Genomic DNA, 6,000 nt, shown 5'->3' with positions numbered 1-6,000 from the left:
GAATTATCTGCCTCTATCCCTCACCTTTCCCGGAAAACATCCTGCAGATATAGAGACAATGGTCGAGCAGTTCTTGTCAAAGTTGTACATAATAGCATTAAAAAAGTAGATATTTGTACTCAAAATATGTTAGGTTGTGTTAATATAAGTTAACAAACTATTGTTTTACCAGAACCCCTGTGTGAATCCAAACTAGAAGATGACAGCCAGTATTGATTTATAAGTGTGGAAATGTCGCAAGTGACATCTTTATACAAGTTATAATTTAAACACATAGGGGACCATGTCCTTCCGACCTCCTGATCATTCGCCAGCTCGTATTATGCAGTGCCTACAAATCACTCTTGTTATTCATGCTGTGACTGCTCCAAACCACCCCATGCTGGCCGGAGATACTACCAATGGCAGAAATAATAGCTAAGAAAATCACACGACATGCTATGCTAAAGCTTATACAAAAAGAGCACTTCTATAAGGGAATCACTACACACATGACACTTCTTAAAAGAACACACATTACACGGTGAACTTGCTATGTTACCCACTGGCTGCTAAGGCATAGAATAGAACAGTCACTGTCACTGGTGGAAACCGGCAACGACCAGCACTACTTGCATCTCACGCTCAGGCTGGTCAATAATCAGTGAAGACTTGTATAGACATGGCCCGAAATTAAAATAAATAGAAGTCTGCTCTCGGTCAGGATCACCTCCGACCGAGAGGAGTTAAAAGTTTAACACCCTCACCCTTCCTTAAGCGCAGCAACAGTCCTGGCTGCTGGCAGTGGTGTTTTCGTTGCTAAGCAACGCAGGTCTCTGGTCCGCAGACAGCAGCTGGAATCTTGGCGTCCGTCTCCTAACAATGTTGCGAGCGTCCCACTCAGGAACTTGTGAGCGTTGCAATATACAGGAACTTGTGAGCGTTGCAATACAGGACCTTGAAGCCGACCCGTCGATCAGCTGCTGGCAGTCGTACCATGGACCACTGTGCAGTGGCTTGCTCCCTGTCTCTCCCCGGCTTCCTCGTTGATCCGTCTGAAGTCTTGCTTTCCATGCACTCTTCCCCCTCGCCGCTTCACATTTCCGTACTCCCAGGCATCCCGGTAAGTTTCCCGGCCCCTCGTCTTAAGCCGGCATCAGCCAATCATGCCGCCCCTTATCCAACTGATTCACATCAGCTGATTTGCACCAGCTGTCACACACAAATCATCACTCAAAATACAACCTCCCCCTAACAGCGACATTTCTCCCCCTCGATATCGGTGGTCATCCCGACGAACCCTTAGACACGGTACCTTTGTGGGGGCACACCCAAATTTCTACGCTGCAACCTTCTCACAGGGCCCTGTCCCGCTCCTGGCTCAAGCCCACCTTCCAACTGAGGCTCAGGTTCCAACTGGGCTGGGACCTGCTCTGGCTCAACACAATGCCCTGGCTCAGGCACTGGGCCTGGTATGACTGGAGTAGACTCAGTCCCACCTAACTACAGGAGCAAGAGGTAACAAAAATACAGGCTGTTTAGGCTGGGAATCAACTTTTTGAGGACACACCTTAGGCTCAATCCATAATTCTACTGGGCAGGGACGCAGGTTGTTGCAGTGCATCGTTCGTATCGGCCCTTCCTTCCCCTGAGGCAGGACACTATAAATTGGATTGCCAGGCCATAACTGCGAGACAACAACATAAGGAAAAGGCACCCAATGTGGTGCCAACTTGCTTCGGGCTCGCCACCTAAAGTTCCTGATCAGTACCCTCCCTCCAGGCAACAAGGGGATAGCACAGACCTTCTTATTGTACCGTGCCTGGTCCAAGCTCTGCCTTTGCTTGGTGTGGGCTCTTACCCGACTATACGTTTCAAACAGTTCTGATGGTGTGTACTCACCCAGCCATCAATTGTTCTTTTTCTCTATGGGGGTACAACACCTACACACAGATCAACAGGCAGTCTGGCGTGACGGCCAAAAAGTACAAAATAGTCAATTCAATTCACGCAAAAGCGCTTCAGCACCGGCTGTTTAAGTCTTTATTGGACGAACTCGACTCTGCATATGGAGATTTGATCCTTCACGCAGATGTAAGGTGACTCAGTCGGGGCAAGGTGACTCAGTCGGGGCAAGGTGCTCCAGCGTTTTCTGGATTTGCTGCCAGAGATCATCAGTTTTCTGAAGTCGAGGAACAGGAGTGTGAGCAGCTGTCTGACGATACTTGGTTATTGGACTTGGGGTTCACCCATGAGTTAAATTTATTACGAAAGCCAAATTTCTCCAACGTATAAAAAAGATATTTCCACTCCATGCGGTAAAAGGCTTTTTCTGCGTCCAAGGATATCACAGCTTCAGGCACAGAGTTTGTGGAACAGTGGTAGATTGTGTTAAATAATCGCCCTCAAGTTAAAAAAAGAATGTCTATTTTTGATGAATCCAGTTTGGTCAGGGGAGATAATGGTCAGTAATACGGTTCCCAAACGTAAGGCGAGCATTTTAGACAACAATTTAAAATCGAACACATAACAAACTGATTGGTCTGTAAGAGGAGCAGGCAAGGGGATCCTTATTCTTTTTTAAGATGAGTGAGATAGAAGCCTGATTGAGTGTTGGGGGCAAACTAAGGGAGTGAAATGAATCATTAAACATATCTATCAAAACAGGGGCTAGCTTATGTTGAAATTTCCTGAAGAATTCTATTGGGTAGCTGTCTGGCCCTGGACATTTACCACCCTGCTTAGATTTAATAGCAGTGGAAAGTTCAGTGAGTTATTGGTTTCTCCAGTTCTTCAATCATATCCGGATGTACTAAAGGAACCTCGAGCGTGGCGAAAAAATTGTCAAAATCTTTTGCGTCCGAATCAGTTTCAGATGAGTATAACGATGCATTGTAGTTTCTAAAATCATTAATTTTGGGGTCGATTGTGGTGTCCGAGGCTGTTTTGAGTTTGGGAATTTGGTGAGAGGAAACGGTCTGTCGTAATTGATGGGCCAGTAGTTTGCCAGCTTTGTCACCTTGTTCGTACTAATTACTTCTAGACTTAAGGAGTGGTTCAGCGGCCTGGTCTGCAGTCAATGTATTGAATTCCGATTGTGAAGAGAGACGTTCTTTATTCGCATCTGGGGTTCGTGAGGTGGAATATAGGTCATCCAGCTGAGCAATACGCTGTGTTAGTTCATCTGATCAGCTGATCGGAATCAGGTAATCAGGCATTTAATATAAAGCATGTTGGTAACCTGGTTCTGGTCTGTCTTGCAGTAGGCTGGGTCCTGGGAAGACGACACACCCCGTCCTGGCCTTGCCCGTCCTGAAAGTACCGCGGAGCTGTCTGTTGTGTGCACATTTCTTGAACAATAAACGCTATTGTTTTTGCCCAACCCCGAACGCTTCCGTCTCTTGCCTTTTACCTGAGCCATCCCGCTCACAACATGAAACATGGTTTAAAGCCAAAATGTTGTTCAATGATGAATTTATTGCCAAAATCAAGGTGTGGGTTTGTCAAACCGAAGGTACTGGTGATAATAATGATGAAATCAACCCTGATGACAGTGTTTTTAATGTTGGAAAAGGTTCAAACTAAAGTTACAGCAGTACAAAGTCATGTACAACTTCTTCTGTACAAATTATAGCAGCAACAGAAAAGGCTGCAATTGTTTCTCGCACGGCCGGTTTAACTGAGAGGCATGCATTGGGGGAACAGGAGCTGCAAGTTAAGCGGAGAAAGGACCATCTTGACTTGGAAACTGAACTAGCTGTATCTACTGCTAGGCTAGCAGTTTTCATGTACAGCGTTCCTCTCTTGCACCAACAAATGGAATGAACTCATACCTGGAAAAGGAAAAAAGGAAACTGGCATCCTTAAAAATACTTAACCCCCTGGCAAAGGAGTATGATCCCATCACATGGAAAATATCACCTAGCAAAACAACAAAGATGGACATGGGACCAAAGCAAGCTGAAAGGCAGTTTGCATTCAAGGACGATGCTCATATACAAAATCATCAGTATCTGGGAACATCACATGGGGTGATAACTGCTGAATCAACTACTTGGGAAAATCAACAGGAACATCACCATCAGAAAATCTATCAAATTCTGACTGAAGGTTTATTCACGATAAAATGAAATGAAATAACAGCTGCACTTGTTCACCAGCAGTGTTTACTGTCTCTACCAGCATTTTGGGAATGAGTACAAGATCGCTGCTGCATACATAGGAAAGGCTCTAGCTTGGCCAACAATAACAAAGGCAGAAGATGTTAAAGCCCTACAAGCCTATGCTTTATGTCTGCGTAGATGTGCTAATGTGATGGAAGAACTTCAGTACATGCAAGAGTTGGATTTACCCTCCAATATGAAAATGGTTGTCTTCAAGTTGCCATACAAACTCAGGGACCAATGGAGAAACAAAGTTCATAACATCATGGAAGCCTCAAACAACAGAGCTCATCTCATTGACTTGGTCAAATTCATTGAAAGACATGTATGAGTCCTTTCTGATCCGATCTTTGGAGACATTGAGGATTTAGGACGTAATCAGTTGCCATAAAATCTTCCAACATGTTTCAGCCTCAAGCAAAGAACAGAATGAAAGGAAGTAGTTTTGCCACTGCAGTATTTACAATGAGTGAGGTAGGAATTAAAGCACAATTACTCAAAACCGCAGGAGAGCACTGACACTCACACTCCTTCTGCGTTCCATATATACATTTAATGTGGAATTGGGACAAACAACTAAACCACAAACTCCCCCTCAGACATGTGGATGGACAGGGGTCGGAAATTATGGCTGCATTGTTTCAATCATTCCAGTGCAATTCCAGTCCACGAAGGGAAGTGACATTATTTGAATCGGAGGATGAAACCCTCTTTATTGTCACATACATGCACACAGCAGAGCACACACAGTGAAATTGGTCCTTTGCATTTAACCCATCCTAGTACTAAGAGCAGTGGGCAGCTATCGTGCAGCGCCCGGGGAGCAATGGGGAGGGGGGATTGGAGATGTCCGGTGCCTTGCTCAAGGGCACCACAGCAGGGCCCAGGAGGTGAACTGGGACCTCTCCAAGTAGCATTCCATTTTCCATATTTCAAGTATGTTTGGGGACTTGAACCGGCGACCCTACCATTCCCAGTCCAAGCCCCTACTGACAGAGCCACTGCTGGACAACGCTTTCTGGAGGGCCGGCGTATCTGTTTGGCGCTTGGGGTGCAATACGTTGTAACAATGAAAGACCATGGAAAGTGAAAAAGATCAGGATAGCCCGGATTTGAACCTAGGATCTTCTGATCCATTGTCAGACGTGTTACTCGTTGTGCCACTAGCCCGATGCTATGCCTTTTTAGATCATGAAAGCACAGCCGCCTTCTGCTCAGAAGATCTCATGCACAGATAAAACATCAAGAAAAATAACTAATTTTCTTTTGAAGAGAATGGGACAGGAAAAGGTTGTTCCAGCTTACTCCTTATTTGGGATGGACGTATCTGGTCTTGAGGTAAATAACTTTTATCCTCTTCCAGAAGTCCTCACTCAGAAGCAAATGCCAGTAACCACAGAAGACATTGCTACTGCCAACAGGAGGACGGTGCTCTCCTGCGGGAGCTGCTGCAGCGTCCGGCCGCCCGGGAGGCCGAGCCGGTGACCAACCCCGCCCGGCCGCCGCAGATTGCCCTCCAGAAGATGTCAGCCGACGACGACCCAGAGGCTTATCTGGACATATTTGAGGGCACTGCGGCGGCGTGCGGGTGGCCGGAGGAGGAGTGGGCTGTGCGGTTTCTTCCCCTGCTGGCCGGGGGAGCGCAGCTAGCCGCCCACAGCCTGCCAGCGTCCGATCGACATGAGTACAAGCAGCTGCGGAGGGCCATCCTGGACCGGCTCGGCAGCACGCCAGAGGGACGCCGGTTCAGGGCCCTTCCCTTCGAGGACGCTGGCCGCCCCTTCTCCTACGCGAAGCAGCTCCTCGATGCGGCAAGGCGCTGGCTTCAGCCGGGGATGCGCTCTGCCGAGGACGTCAT

The sequence above is a fragment of the Eleginops maclovinus genome, chromosome 10, assembly GCF_036324505.1.
Source record: "Eleginops maclovinus isolate JMC-PN-2008 ecotype Puerto Natales chromosome 10, JC_Emac_rtc_rv5, whole genome shotgun sequence".
Lineage (NCBI taxonomy): Eukaryota > Metazoa > Chordata > Actinopteri > Perciformes > Eleginopidae > Eleginops > Eleginops maclovinus.
This window is presented reverse-complemented; position numbering follows the sequence as displayed.